The sequence below is a fragment of the Canis lupus genome, chromosome 28, assembly GCF_048164855.1.
Source record: "Canis lupus baileyi chromosome 28, mCanLup2.hap1, whole genome shotgun sequence".
NCBI classification, from domain to species: Eukaryota; Metazoa; Chordata; class Mammalia; order Carnivora; family Canidae; genus Canis; species Canis lupus.
This window is the reverse complement of record NC_132865.1, coordinates 37,608,540-37,623,546: the sequence shown is the minus strand read 5'-3', so window position 1 is coordinate 37,623,546 and position 15,007 is coordinate 37,608,540. Positions and strand designations below refer to the sequence as shown.

The following is a 15,007-nucleotide window of genomic DNA, read 5'->3' as shown; positions in this document are numbered from 1 at the left end:
TTATTGACTATTCTGAAATGGGGGTGGGTGTAACAGCACAGAAGTGGAAGAAATATAGAATTGACCCTTGAACAAGGTGGGGGTTAGGGGCACCAATCCCCCCTCCCCAGGCAGTAAAAAATCTGCATATAACTTGTAACTTCCCTGAAACTTAACCTCTAATAGCCTACTATTGACCGGAAGTCTTACTGGTAACATAAACACTCAACACAAATTTTGTATGTTATATGTAATGTATACTACTATATTCTTACAATAAAATAAGCTATTAAGAAAATCATAAGGAAGAGAAAATACATTTACAATACTGCATTTATCATAACAAATCTGAGTATAAGTGGACCGGTGCAGTTCACACCCATGTTGTTCAAGGATCAGCTGTACGTCGGGGTGTAAAGCAGTTCTCCACCTGCTCTTTTCTTGCTTGTTTGCTGCCATGTGGCCCATCTTTCCTGGAAACAGAATTCTGTTAAAAAAATGAACAAACAAGGGTACCTGGGTGGCTTAGTTGGTTAAGCATCTGCCTTCGGCTCAGGTTGTGATCCCAGGATCCTGGGATAGAGCCTTGCATCGGGCTCCCTGCTCATTGGGGAAACTGTTTCTCCCTCTCCCTCTGCTTGCCATTCTCCCTGCTTGTTCTCTCTCTCTCTCTGTCAAATAAATAAATAAAATCTTTTTTTTTTTTTTTTAAATGAACAAACAAGTTAAACAGCAAAAGAAACTAAAATTCTGTCAGGAACCAGTAGAGGCAATTAGGGGTTGCTAGCACCTTAGGAGCCAATGATGAACTGTCCTGCTGGCCATGGTTGCTTGTCCATTTCATAAGTTAACTGCCTCCTGACATCCATGAGTGGCCCAGCTCTCCTCTGTCTAGATGCAAATATCACCTGGATTCCAGAACAGACTGAGCTCCTGACTGTGAATATGTTGAAAAGATCTATCCTGTTCCACCCAAGACCAGGACATTTGGTACATCATGGCATGACTGATATTGTGCTTCAAGAGATGACGGACAATGGCCCATGGCCAATGGCCAGATAGCTGATGGCCAGATCCACTGGCCCTAACAGTCAGCCTGCTGTCCTACCACCGCACCCCGCCACTCTGTTTCTCACTATCTAGTCAGTTCTGAGCTCCTCTGAGCCTTCACAAATACCAGTGCCTCTGCAGCTACTGGAGCGAATCCCAGGAAGCTCTATCCTTAGGAATAAATGAGTTGGAATTTGCTTAGCCCAAGGCCTGGCCCATAGTGAGCCCTCAAGGAATAGGAGCTAGTATTAAGCCTTCTCTAACAATTTCTTGTCCTTGAGTAAATAACAGTATGAAATCCTTATCTGACTTTTTGTTAAAATTGGTTGTGGACAAGTGTTTGAAATACATAAAATTATTCAAAGAGTTCAAGCCATACATAAGGCATCACCAAAAATTTCCTACACATAAATGATGCTGCTTACAGGAAATTAAACTGTGATCTGATCATGCGTACCATGTATCAATGCTGTGACCTTAGATCCTGAAAACCTGCCTGGCATGTATTCAGTGTTCAATAGATATTTGTCAAATGAATGTACTCTTGGTCACCCGACATGTAAAATACCTAAATTGTCACAACAGAGGATTAGGAAGTCTGGTGGCCTGACAGTGGTTCTAATACTGACAAGATCATAGCATATGGCAAGCTATTCCACACAGTTGATTAAAGGTGTGTACTTTTCTGTAGGAAGTAACAAAGTGATCCAAACCCAGAATTTACATTAGTGTTACAGAGTTACTTCAGAGGATTTACAGGCGGAAGATCTCTTTGCTCTGTTGTTTCCATGGTATTTCCAGCTATCGGGTATTTGTATCAGACATATTTTGGTGTACTTACATTTTTCTTTTTTGTTTACAATGGTTTTCTGTTATTACCCTTGTTGTGCCCAAGATTGCGAATCCGAGAAACCACCGAGGAGCCGACACCGATGCAAACACACGAGGGTTTATTTACAAGCTCGAGCCTGGGTCCAAGTGCACCCGACACAGCGGAGCGGGGACTTGGGCCCCGAGACTAAGAGGCGGCGCAGCTTTATAGGGGCCCGTGGCCAGTGGGATACGCAGAAAGTTGCACAGTCATGCTGGTCCACACGCAGGTGGCCGATTGAATTACACCTTACCCTATAGGATCCACTTGAGCTGGTCTATTACTTTGGTCAGAATCGGGGCACAGTTTTGGGGGGCACAAGGCGGGGTTACATTGTTATGAGCCGATTTCCGATTAGGGTGTGCCCAGAGGCTTGACTAGGGTGGGGCAGCGCCTTAAGCAATAAGCAGGTCATGTGGGGGTCATACGGGAGGTGGCCGGTGCAGCACAAAATGGAATCAGTCCTGCTTTGCTTGTCCAGGGGCAGGGGATTTTTGTTAAATTTCCTGGGTCCCACAACCCTCACTATACAAATCAGGAAATGGAGGCTCTAAGAGATTAAGTCATTTGCCAAATGTTCTGTTGCTTGTAGGTGGAAAATGGGTTCAAGCCCAGGTCTGTCTGTTCTAGAGTCCATTGTTTTTCCTGAGACTGTTCCACCATCACCTGTAACCATCCTGAGAGATGATCATTTCACATAAACAGACACAGGGCCAGTCATGGTGTTCACTCTAATGTAGATAGATGAAATGGAATGTCAACTGAGATGTGGTTCTGCTCGGTATCCATTTCTCACTCTCTCTTTCTAGGATTTATTCTAACTGCTCCTGATGGAGTCCCTGCAACTCTGGAAAGCTGAATCTATCCCTAGATCCAGGTGTGGACCCTGATTAGCTTAATCCATCATGAATAGGTTCATTTATCTTCTTGGTCATAGTTTTAGAGTAGGCAGTCAGGATCTAACAAGACTCCTGGAGGCCAACAAAGAGGAAGTCCTTGCCAGCTATTAGGAAAGTCAGGCCTGCCCTGGCAACCATCCACTAGAAGCTGGATCAAACCAGACAAGCCTGAGACAGTGGGTGCCATAACAGGAAACCCCTGACCAAATAAGAAAGAAAAAGCATGAAACCCTGCTTCTAAGAAATCCCTTCCTCAAGTCATGAATATTCTACTTTCTTGTTAACAAATATTGAGGAAAAAAAAAAAAAAAAGAAAGAAAGAAAAGAAAAGAAACCTGAACCCTGAGGATGCAGCTCTCTCTCTCTTGAGCTTGCCTGCTCTCACATTTCACTTTAGCAAACTTTCCCACCTGTGTCCCTCATTGGCAATGTTGTGTCTGTCCTTGAATTCCTTCTCATGATGAGACCAACAGCCTTTGGTGACATCTTTGGGACAGGCTGAGTCAAAACCCCAGGACCCAAGGGTCTCTTCAGTTTACCTGGCAACAGTAGGTTGAGGACCAGGGTCACGATGCAGTTGAGGCTCATCAGATTTGAGTAGAGACTTCCAGGAAGGATCATATCACTGCTTACAGAGGCTTCAGGGGGCAGCTCTACTGGACCCATGTGGAAGTGTAGAGCCTTAGCAAACCACTTACATAAATCCTGAGCGTCACAGGTAGAGAGACACTGGGGACAGCAGAGTGAGGGATCAGGAAGAGTTTGTCCCGTTGCCACATTATTGAACCTGTAGGCGCCAAGGGCAGACCACCTCAAGATGGGCTACCTTGGTGTGAAGATTATTTTGATTTACGGGCCCAACAAGTTTCTGCTCTGTGACTTGGCTACCTAAAATTATTCAGAATTAAAAGCAATCAAAACCCAAAATATCCAGGAAAAAGCTCTTTTATCTCCCCCCCAACTGCCTAAATTTACATTGGAAAGGAAAGGTATACCAGAAAGAGAGCTATTAACAGAGATTCTTTGTTACCTAAAACATCTGCATAAAGGGCAACCTTTGTTCTTGAAACATCTCCTCTCAACTTCCTGCTAAGGGTCTTCCTCTCCTTTGTATCCTCAGACCCTTACCCCTCTCCCAAACTCAGGGTGTTATATAAACCTTGTGTTTGTTGCCTGGCTGTTGGAATTGCAGGATGGTATGGAGTCCCCAAATTAAATTAATCTGCTCATCTGTTCTATGTGAATTTAATTCTTAGTCCAGCTAGAAGAACCTTATACAGAGATAAATTTCTTGCTCCCCAATAAGCCAATGGGTAAATCAGTTCCTGAATGCTCCTTATCTCTGGAATTCCAGTTGCATGAGCCAATGAATAACCTTTATGTTTAAGGCACTTTGACTTGGGTTCTGTTTCTTCAAACAAATAATCTAACTCTTCAATTGAATATTAATTAAAGAATTACAATTTGGGGATTATTGTACTATCCTGGAAAAGAAACACCAAGTAAATATAAGGCATAGATCTACTTTAAGAGCATTAAATTTTTCCCAGAAACAGAATACATTAAGTATAAACAAATGTTCATCTATTAGGTGAATTTAAAAATTAAAATAGTTGAAACTCTATTTGGCAAAGCAGGTAGAATCTAAGACTCACTTGTTTTGTTTTCTTAAAATTTTGAGTTTTCATATATAGAAATGGGAACTGTATGTGACTGTCGGCATATCACTCTGTGCCTCTGAAATTCCAGCTGGATATGCTGGTAAAGCTGCTTAATGTGGGAACTAATGGTCTTGACCCCCATGTCCTGGCCCATCACTGATTGGCTGGCTTTAAACTTTCCATACCCGAATGGGGTGGCCAACAACACCTGTGCAATCCTCCTGAAGGGATGAGTTGAAGGTCAAAAGATGGAATGTCTCTGGAAGTGTCTGTAACTGAAAAAGTCTCAGTAATGCCCAGGCTTCCACTGTGGCATTCTCAGTAATGCTTCCCAAATCCAAATTTCTACCATATTTTGTGTTCAGCCTTTATTTCTCTTTGGAGCAAAGATGTGAAGCTCAGAGAGGCACAAAGACAGTTCATCTTAAGACAGAGCCCGTGATCCATCTGCCAGAAAACAGCAGCCCATAAAGTAGCTGGCAGCTACAAAGCCAAGATCAGCCTGTGTTCTGTTCCTTTCTCTCTTTCTCATCTCTCTGTTAATGCAACTCCCGACGCAAAACAAGAGAATGGCAAGGACTTGAGGTTTTCACAGAGAACCAGGAATGAGCTGAAAGGCTGTGGCCTTGAGAAAGTGCATGTTTTAATTTTTGTGCTTCTACTGGCCCATCCTCATTCTGACAGAGTAAGTCACAATATAGAACAAACAGATGTTGAGTGACTTCCTGAAGAAAAGAGAGTAGATTAAATGACCCGAAAGTAAAGCTTCTGATTCTGAAAGACTACCAGATAATGTTTAATGTTTCAAATACTGCACCCTGGGCTCTTCACAGTGTACAGTGATTCCTTGGTGCCCTTAAGTCATGGATCCTCTGCTGCTTTCAGACTCAATCCCCTGAGCATGTTCCAGAAAACGTGCACCATCCAGGGAGCTTAGGCGTGGGCTAGCTGCCAGGACTTCCGTTTCTTTTTCTTTTCTTTTTTTTTTTAAGATTATTTATTTATTTTTTTTTATTTTTTAAAATTTTTTTTTAATTTATTTATGATAGTCATACAGAGAGAGAGAGAGAGAGGCAGAGACACAGGCAGAGGGAGAAGCAGGCTCCATGCACCGGGAGCCTGACGTGGGATTCGATCCCGGGTCTCCAGGATCACGCCCCGGGCCAAAGGCAGGCGCCAAACCGCTGCGCCACCCAGGGATCCCAGATTATTTATTTATTTATTCAAGAGAGACACAGAGAGAGGCCGAGACGGAGGCAGAGGGAGAAGCAGGCTCCCTGAGCCAAAGGCAGATGCTCAACCACTGAGCCACCCAGGTGTCCTAGGACTGTCATTTCGTTTCAATGTCACTGGTTCTCCCAAGTCTTTTGTTTGAACACTGATGGAACAAATGTAGAGGGAAATTCTCCTGAACAAACATAGGTAGTGGAAAACTTGTAGTGAGGCCTCTTAAAAGGTTAAATTTCTGGTCAGAAACAGTATAATCATCCCTGGCAAGAGAGGGGAAAGAAAAACACAGTTTGCAGTAGATAAATGGTCAACTTTACCCAAACAAAAATCTAAGGGTTTTTTTTTTTGGAGACACCAGGGGAGAATAGCAGTTGGCCTTTGTACATGTGAAGCACTGACCCTCGCTGCAATTAAGTTGCATTTTGATTTATGTTGCCTTATTTTTTTGCCATGTTTAAGTGGTATGATTCCTGTTCTTCTGAAGGTAACTTAATGAAACAAATGACTTTGGGAACATTGATTGGCATTTCACAGATACACTTTTTTCTAATAATAATAATAATAATAATAATAATATAATAATAATAATAATAATAGTAATAATAAACCCTGACAGTGGTATTGTTTTTACAATATGCATTCTCACATTTGATCTTGTTTGCTGTTTATGCTAACTTTGTAAGAAGAACTAAAGCTTAGAAAGGACATATTTTCTTAGAGTAGAGATTTTCCTGACTCAAAACATTAAAAAAAAAAAAAAACTTTAAAAACTATTCTCAAATATCTTGTCCCAAATTTGAAAATAGATTCCAGTTATAAGTTCTCCCCCTAATCCATTTTAGAGGAAACTTGAGGACCTGGTAGTTTCAGATCACCCTCATGCCCAGAGCTGGCTCTCAAGCTGGCTCCTTACCTCCAAATCCTGTTCTTTCCACTGGCTGTCCTGCAGATACCTGTCTACAAACTGAAGAAAAAAAAATCACTGCTTGCACCCCAAGTTCTTGGTGATGTTTCCAGTGGGGTGGGGAATAGCATTGGCAGGTGACTTGCATCTTTTGCTCTTTTTTAAAATATCATTTGAATACCTTAAAACTAGAATATATTTATGCATCGGTTAGTTTTAAAAAGGATAAAAGCATTTTAATAATCTGATAACTGTAAGCTACTAAGTAGCCATGAGGTGTTTTAGCTCATTTTATTATGTGTGCATGCTATCACATTTTTCACATATTCTGTAAGTATGATTTCATATGATCCATAAAGTATCTTTGCCATAGACTCTACACCCAAGAAACAAAAGGAGAGAAAGAGGCCAACTATTCAGTCAGTAACTGAATGATTCAACTCAAGCATTAATAACAGCTTTATACACTAATTGTTAGGTGGCCAAGCTCATTTCTCTCTCTCTCTCTCTCTCTCTCTCTCTCTATTCCTTTGCTGCCCTATATGGATCCCATAACTGACTCACAAACACCCTTAATTTCTCCATACCCTTGCCTTTCCCTCCATACTGCCCCAATGGGAATGAAGAAATTCAGAAAGTCATGCAGAATACTGCCATTAAAATGTGTAATCTTCAATTCAACTGGACAATCATCACCACCAGTGATTTTTCTTATCCCTGACCTTTTCTCTTCTTTTCTTAATTATTCCAAATCTTGGAATATCCAAAATACCAGCAGTCTCTAACTTCTTCACTCTCAGAATATGACTTGCCTGTAATTTTGTCAGCAAAACAGAGGCCCTCAGAGGCAGTCACCCCACTCTCCTTCCACCTCACACCCTACTCATTGCCAAACCTGCTGCAAGGTGCCTCCTCCATCTTCAGAGAATGAAGGGACCCTCCTGCCAGTGCTGGCTCTACCTCTCCTGCTGACTTCCACCCACCTCTCTTCACTAGCTCAGTCTGAACTGTACAGCACTCTGTCCTGTATCCACATCCTCTCTCCTCCAGCCCCTTCCCTTGGCCCACCAATATGTATATTTATCTCCCATCTTTGTAAAGACTTTTCCTCAGGCTACTACCAAAAGTATCCATTCTCCCTCCCCTTCTTTTTTTCTCTTTTTAACAGATTTTATTTATTCGTTTGACAGAGAGAAAGAGCACAAGCAGGGGGAGCAGCAGACAGAGGGAGAGGGAGAAACAGGCCCTCTGAGAAACAAGGAGCTTGATGTGGGGCTCAATCCCAGGACCCTAGGATCATGACCTGAGCTGAAGGCAGACGCTTAACTGACTGAGTCACCCAGGCGCCCCTTCTCCCCACCTTCTTATCCAAACTTCCAGGAAGCAGTTTCCCCCATTTTTCCTCTCCATCCTTTAACTCATGTCTTCTGATTCCCCAGTACTACTGCAACAAGATTCACATGTACATTCAATTAACTCCAATCAAAAAAGGTCAGAGAATGGGGTCCCTGGGTGGCTCAGTCGATTAGGGGTCTGACCCTTGATTTCGGCTCAGGTCATGATCTCAGGGTTGTGGGCTAAAGTCCCATGTTGGGCTCCATGCTCAGCAGGTAGTCTGCTTGAGATTCTCCACCATCCCCCCTTTCTCTCTAAAGTAAATGAATAAATCTTTCCCCCAAAAGAATATTTTTAGACCTAATCTTTTTTTAAAAGGTTTTATTTATTTGTTCATGAGAGATGCAGAGAGTGAGAGAGAGGCAGAGACATAGGCAGGGGGAGAAAGAAGCAGGCTCCTCAAGTGAAGACCGATGTGGAACTCAATCCCAGTACTCCAGGACCATGCCCTGAGGTGAAGACAGGTGCTCAACCACTGAGCCACCCACACGCCCCAGTCCTAATCTTATTTCATGTCTCCCTTTTTTTTTCAAAGATTTTATTTATTTATTCATGAGAGACACAGAGACAGAGAGAGGCAGAGACACAGGCAGAGGGAGAAGCAGGCTCCATGCAGGGAGCCTGACGTGAGACTCAATCCTGGGTCTCCAGGATCACACCCTGGGCCGAAGGTGGTGCTAAACCGCTGAGCCACCCAGGCGGCCCTTATTTCATGTCTCTGTCACACTGTAGATCAGTCCTTTCTCAAAGGACTTCATCATCTTCTTTTCTAGAACAATCCATCCTCCATCTTGCCCACCCTTCAGTTTCCTATTACTCCTCATATGACAGCTGTTGTAGTTTTCTGTCTGCAGCCTACAGATTTGGGCAACCTATGTGCCACTATTTACACTGAGATTCCCAAATCTATGCTGATTGCTAAATCTACCCAATGACACCAGATCCAAACATCAGACTCAAGCTAATTACTGAATATTTCCACCTAGATATTCCCTAATACCACACAGTCAACCATTCTAACATGTACAAAACAATTCATCTTTTACCTAAAGCACTATTGGTGGAGCCACCATCAGCTCTATCCCTGAACTTAAAAACATTAGAATAGTCTCTGACTCATTTCTCTCACTTTATCTATATGTTCCATCAGTCATTATGTTTTGCCAATTTTCATTCCTAAAAGTAAGCAGATTGCATTCTCTACAACATTCCCTACCCAAGAGGCTAGTCTACAGGGACACCTGGCCACTTTCACATCAAGAGGCTGAGTCTGTCTCTCTACCCTGAGGGCAGGCAGCTGGAGCTGCGTTGGCCAATGGGACATGGCAGGAGGAAAACAGGTGGATTCCACTGGCATCTCTTGGAAGCCAGTCACCATGTCTGATCACTGGAGGCCTCCCTGCTGTGAGAAGCCCAGCCCACCTGAAATGGGCCAGGAGATGAGACGCCACAAGCAGAGCGAGAGAAAATCAAAAGCACAGAGGCACCAGAAACACAAGCAAAGAGGCCATCTTGGAATATGATCTTCCAGCCCCAGCTGCCTTTGAACATGACCTTTTCTCTGCACTCCCACTAGGCCTTTCTGGAAAAGAATAGCTCCCAAGCCAATGTCTATGAACAGTCTAAGAGACTATCATGGAATCCAAACCTACTTGTTCCCTATACTGTCTGTATTTCCTGTACAGATGAGTCATGAGCTTTGACCATAGAGCTGATATCTGCAAGATGCTCTGAGTGTGGTCTTCCCCATCACCTGACCTCCAGGCTAGTGCAGCATGCCTCTTCTCTTGCCATCCTAACCTTCTGTAGCAGAGATTAGAGAAGGAGCCTGCTCAGTAGCACTGGGGAGAGGCAGAGATGGACTGTCCCAGCACATTCTCTTGACCCTGGAGGTGGCAGGAGAGGTGGCATCTGCTCCCAGCCATTGTTGACAAAGCCCCTACATCTCAGCTTCCTGGATGGTGTGGAGTCAGTGTGTACTTTTTTAGTCTGTGACGGGACATGGAGCACCACCCCCCCAACCCCTGATGTGCATGGTGTTGTTTCCAGAAGCTTGTTCTCCTTTTCTATTATTCGGAACAACCTGAGGAGTTATTCATATGTAAATTTTGCAACCCCAAACCCAAAGCCTCCTTTCTGGGACACAGCTGGGAACTCGCTTATAGCAAGCTTTGTGGAAGTATTAACAAGAATATCTTGCGGACCACACTTCTAGATATATGTTTCTTTTGTTTAAGATTTTATTTATTTATTCATGAGAGATACAGGGAAAGAGGCAGAGACATAGGCAGAGAGAGAAGCAGGTTCCCTGAGGGGAGCCTGATACAGGACTTGATCCCAAGAATCCCAGGATCTCGACCTAGGCCAAGGGCAGACACCCAACCACTGAGCTACCCAGGTGCCCCCAGATACATGTTTCTAATAAAATGTATGTCACATCCTCTGTTCTTAAGCTGTTTAGAGTCAAGCCCAATACATATGAAATAAAATACTCTGGTATACACTAAATACCCAGGGGCTTAGGAATGATGATAAAGAAAGAAAAGTGAATGAGGTATATTTTATGTGGACAATGTAAGATTTGTCTTAGGCCTAATAAAGGTCAGATTCAGGTGGCATGGTGCTTCTCAAAATACAGTGATCTAGAAGCATCAGTATTTCCTGGGAATTTGTTAGAAATGCTTCTCTCCAAGGCCCCCTGCTCTACCAAGTCAGGACCTCTGGGACTGGGTCCAGTAATCTGTGATTCGATGAAGCCTCCAGCTCAGATTTGAGCACCACTGAAATGGGGAGAAGTCAGATACTGGGGACCATTCAGGCAAAAGTCCAAGGAAATGTCCAGAGATCATCTACACCTGATGTCTCCAGAGTATGGAGTATGGGTAATATATTAAAAGTAAAACGTGTCCTAAACAACCACTTCAATGATTATTCCTGCCATGCTAGTTCATTATTTTTGTATGGTGGTTACCTGTAAAGCACAAGCCCTTTTCTTGTCCTGACCATTGGCCATCCGTTGTACTCACAGTCAGACTGTCATAGTGAAAAAGGAGTCTGGATGGAACAGTTGCTCTTAATGGTTTCATATTTAAAACATAGCCATCTGAATAAATCATGACTGTATATAAAGACCACCGTAAGATGGTGTTATGTTTTATAGTGTTTGATTAGTTTACATGTAGCATTCCATCTGTGCCAATTAAATCATAAATTTGTTCAGATACTGGAAAAAAAAAGAGGGTGTTCTTTGAAAGTGGTAATAAGCCAACAGGTTTCAAAGTGGTAAATGCTTAATAAACTATATGTGCATCCAATATGTTACATGTACAGAATGGTGTCTCATGATTAAAGGGGAGTCGTACTTAGTAAAAAATTTGAAAATGAGTTCATTGAATTGTAAAATAGGGGTACATTAATCACAAAATGCTTTATTTCAGAAAGGCATTTGGACTGTTTGAACTACCAATAAGAAATAATTTGAGTCAAGAATGTGGCTTACAACTTCTCATATTACAAACGTATGGGGGAATGTCCTGAACTATAATTAATCTGTTTGTAAAAGTGAAAACAAGGAAGTACTGTGCCTAGATCCAAGGTCTTTTTCAGTTTGTTAGCTGGAGGAGTACTGCTTTTTTTTTAATGTCTCATTTTATTTTTCATAATATAGAGTACACTATTTGATAACATCTGTGTTTGCTCACCTTGTAATAATATTAAGAGCTAAGTTCAAGAATCATTTTGTAGATATGAAAAGAGGAAGGAAGTTAGGGTAGTAATGTTGCAGCAAATAGAGTAAAAGCAAATTTTGTAGTGAAGGACTCAATTCTGCTAGGGATTTTACTTCATATGTATATTCAGTAAATATAATTTTAGAGAAAATGTCCAGCACAGAGTTCTGGAAAGAAGGTAAGTGGGCCACTTGGGTGGCTCAGTGGTTGAGCATCTGCCTTCAACTTAGTCAACGATCCCGGGGTCCTGGAATCAAATCCTACATCGGGCTCCCCATAGGGAGCCTGCTTCTCTCTCTGCCTGTGTCTTTGCCTCTCTCTGGTGTGTCTCTCATGAATAAATAAATAAAATCTTAAAAAAGAAGCTAAGCAACATTTCACCAACAGAGTTAAAAAGAATAGTGTCTTGGGGCACCGGGTGACTCAGCTGGTTAAGCAGCCAACTCTTGGTTTTGGCTCAGGTCATGATTCCATGGGTCCTGGGATGGAACCCCACAATGGGCTCCATGCTCAGTGGGGAGTCTGCTTGAGATACTCTCTCTTCCTCTCCCCCCACTCATGTGTGCATTCTCTCTCTTTAAAATAATCTTTTTAAAAAAAAAACAGTGTCTTGTGTCATTCTGATAACTACAATTACATTATCTTCTATTAAACCCTGTCATTGCTTTCAGGCTAAACATACTGGAAGTTATCCCACATAAAACATTTTCTTTAATTACAAACTTTAGTTTATTGCTCTTGTGTTAAAATTCTATAATTTGCCACATTTTTTTAAAGCTTTGGCTGTTTACCTTTCAGCAAGGAAGTGTTTGGAATGTACATTTTTTGACTGAATGATCATTAGCAGTCAACATGTATGTACTCTTTTTTAAAAAATCAGACATTTTTTAACACTTATCTTGGTCTATATCTGTTAAACATACCTTTTCAAACATACCTTTTGCTTTTCAAGCAAATCCATAAATATCAAGAGTACCCTAGGAAATGCTAATCTATTCATCTGTGCTTTTGAATAATTCTATAATTAGAATTGTATTTGTTTCCCAAGGAAATAGCACAGTATAAGGCAGATAATAACCAGATGAATCCAGGTTTTTCTGATTAGCAATACTTGTTTTATGTACTCTGCACATTCTCTTAATTTATTCCACAAAGGCAGAAAGAAATGTTCCTGCATCACTGGTGAAAGATACCAGTTGGTGTGATTTACTGATGTTATGCCATTACTTTTCTTCATGCCTTTTTCTGCACATGTAGTAAATACTTCTGAGAAAGTCCACTAGGAGGAGTTCTTGCTACAACCATAAAACAAAAGAGATCTTTTGCTGTTTGCTGATTGAGACCTTTGGTGTCTGCCTTAAATTTTTCTGCATATTTCAAATGGCAAACAAAATGTACACTCCATACACATCGGATGCAAATCTGAAAGTATTCCAATAAGAGTTTATTAGCAAGGATGATAATCTAGGCCACTGTTCATAGAACTGGTGTCCCCATCTAAATTAGGACATAAAGACATACATCTGCAGACAATTAAATGTGACTATTACCCTCAAAAGAATAATATATTTTAACAGAAAAACATAATGCTGAGATTTTCTTAAAACTTGAAGAAAATATTTCTATTTCAAAAACATTCCATTTCTATTGGCCAATAGTTCTTAAATTCTACTGATCAAATATATTCCTGTCAAATCTGTAGAAATAGATTTCACACTTACATAATTTTCACTCAGATGACCTTGATCATTGTGAATGCACTCTCTCCATCTCTAAGTAAAAATGATTTTTATATGAATTTTAATTAGGCTTTCATAAAAATAAATACATACAGAATTTTAGCAAAATACCCCTATGGAAGATTTATTTTGAACTGCAGTGTGTGTGTGTGTGTGTGTGTGTGTGTGTGTGTGCACGTGCTGTAAGCTGTGTTTCTGTGTGTGTATTTGCGCTATGGTGCTGGCCCACTGACATTAACGGGAAGATGGCTCATATTATTTTTTCTTTATTTGAGAATTAACCATAGGCTTGGCTTCATTTGAAGTAAAGACTGCATTTAGTCATCTGTGGAAGGATGGATGAAAGGAGAGTGAGGAAGAAGGGAAAAGTCGAAGCTGCATTTTTAACCTTTCCTGGCTCTGCATGCCTGACTTCCAGGCCTTGCGAAGGAGCCAGGCCTCCATGAGTGAGGAGCAGATGGAACAGGCAGTAGTAAGACATTATAAACATTTTTGAAAATGATTCTACAAAGCCAAGTGGCCTGTGGAGTAGTGATAGGGGAGGGGAGATTGAGGGGAGAACAGCAACCTGACTTTGAGATTTTTCAGCAGGTGGCAAACACTACCAAATGATTCTGGTATTAAAACCGTGGAGTTGGGGAGAAGCCGGGTAGAGCATTGCGCGGAGGAGCAGATGCTCCCCTGTTCCCCGTCCTGGTCTGCTTGTGCGTCCTGGCAGCCGTTTTCTATACTACACCCATTTGTTCAGCGCACATTCCAGGCCAATAGCTACAGTGGTTCCGACCTCGCCAAAGGCAGGACGGTCCATGAAAGTGCACAAGATGCTATGCAGCCTGATACTAAAATCCTCATTACCTGTGGGATAGAATCCAAACTCCTTAGCATGACATTCAGGGGTCCTCACACTCCTGTCTTGCACAACCTTCCAAGTTAGCCCCCAACCACTTGGTTTCCTGAAAGCCACACTCCACTGGAGCAGTCATCGTTGGGTACCCACGTCAAGCTCTCTCCCCTCCATGCACTCTCTCGGCCTGAGATGCCCTTCTTGTGCACCTGTCAAACTTCCCCAAGGCTCCTCGGAAAGGCCAGATCCTGGGAAAGCAGCTTCAATCCCCCTCACTAGCCCAAATTACTCTCTTTTGTGCCCCAACAGCACTTGATTATTTCTTTATTACCTCATTTAGGTCTCAATGTTTCTCTTCCCTACTAGTGGCCACGCCCTCGAAGAGAAGACACTCAGCCTTGCTCACAGGTGTATGGATACCTTGGGCAGCCCCCCAATCACTGCCATCAGTCTGCCCATCTACCGAACCCTTACTGTTTGCACCACCTCATTTTAATCTGCCTGGGTTTCAATCCTTTGTTCACCACCCACAGACTGTGTAAACTTCAGTGTGTTGCTCTATCAGTGACTTATTTGTAAAATGGGGTAATAATGGTAACTGTGGGGGCACAGGACATATAGATATAGGGGATATGCAGTGTATGGGAGGTCCCTCACCCAGAGTAAGGGCTCAAAACCTATTATTTTACTATTATTGCTGTTGTTAC

General features: G+C 42.1%; 2 long non-coding RNA genes across 2 annotated transcripts; both read right to left on the bottom strand.

Annotated features, from left to right (window-relative positions):
• Window positions 1–313: 313 nt before the first annotated feature.
• Window positions 314–5,464, bottom strand: LOC140620415 (uncharacterized). Its single transcript, XR_012020204.1, has 3 exons — window positions 4,455–5,464; window positions 3,339–3,687; window positions 314–452 (listed from the first exon to the last, which is right to left on the bottom strand). It is a non-coding gene; the product is annotated as an uncharacterized lncRNA (long non-coding RNA).
• A 200-nt stretch (window positions 5,465–5,664) lies between these two features.
• LOC140620413 (uncharacterized) lies at window positions 5,665–14,585 on the bottom strand. Its single transcript, XR_012020202.1, has 4 exons — window positions 14,312–14,585; window positions 13,439–13,489; window positions 6,604–6,654; window positions 5,665–5,950 (listed from the first exon to the last, which is right to left on the bottom strand). It is a non-coding gene; the product is annotated as an uncharacterized lncRNA (long non-coding RNA).
• Between the last annotated feature and the right edge of the window lie 422 nt (window positions 14,586–15,007).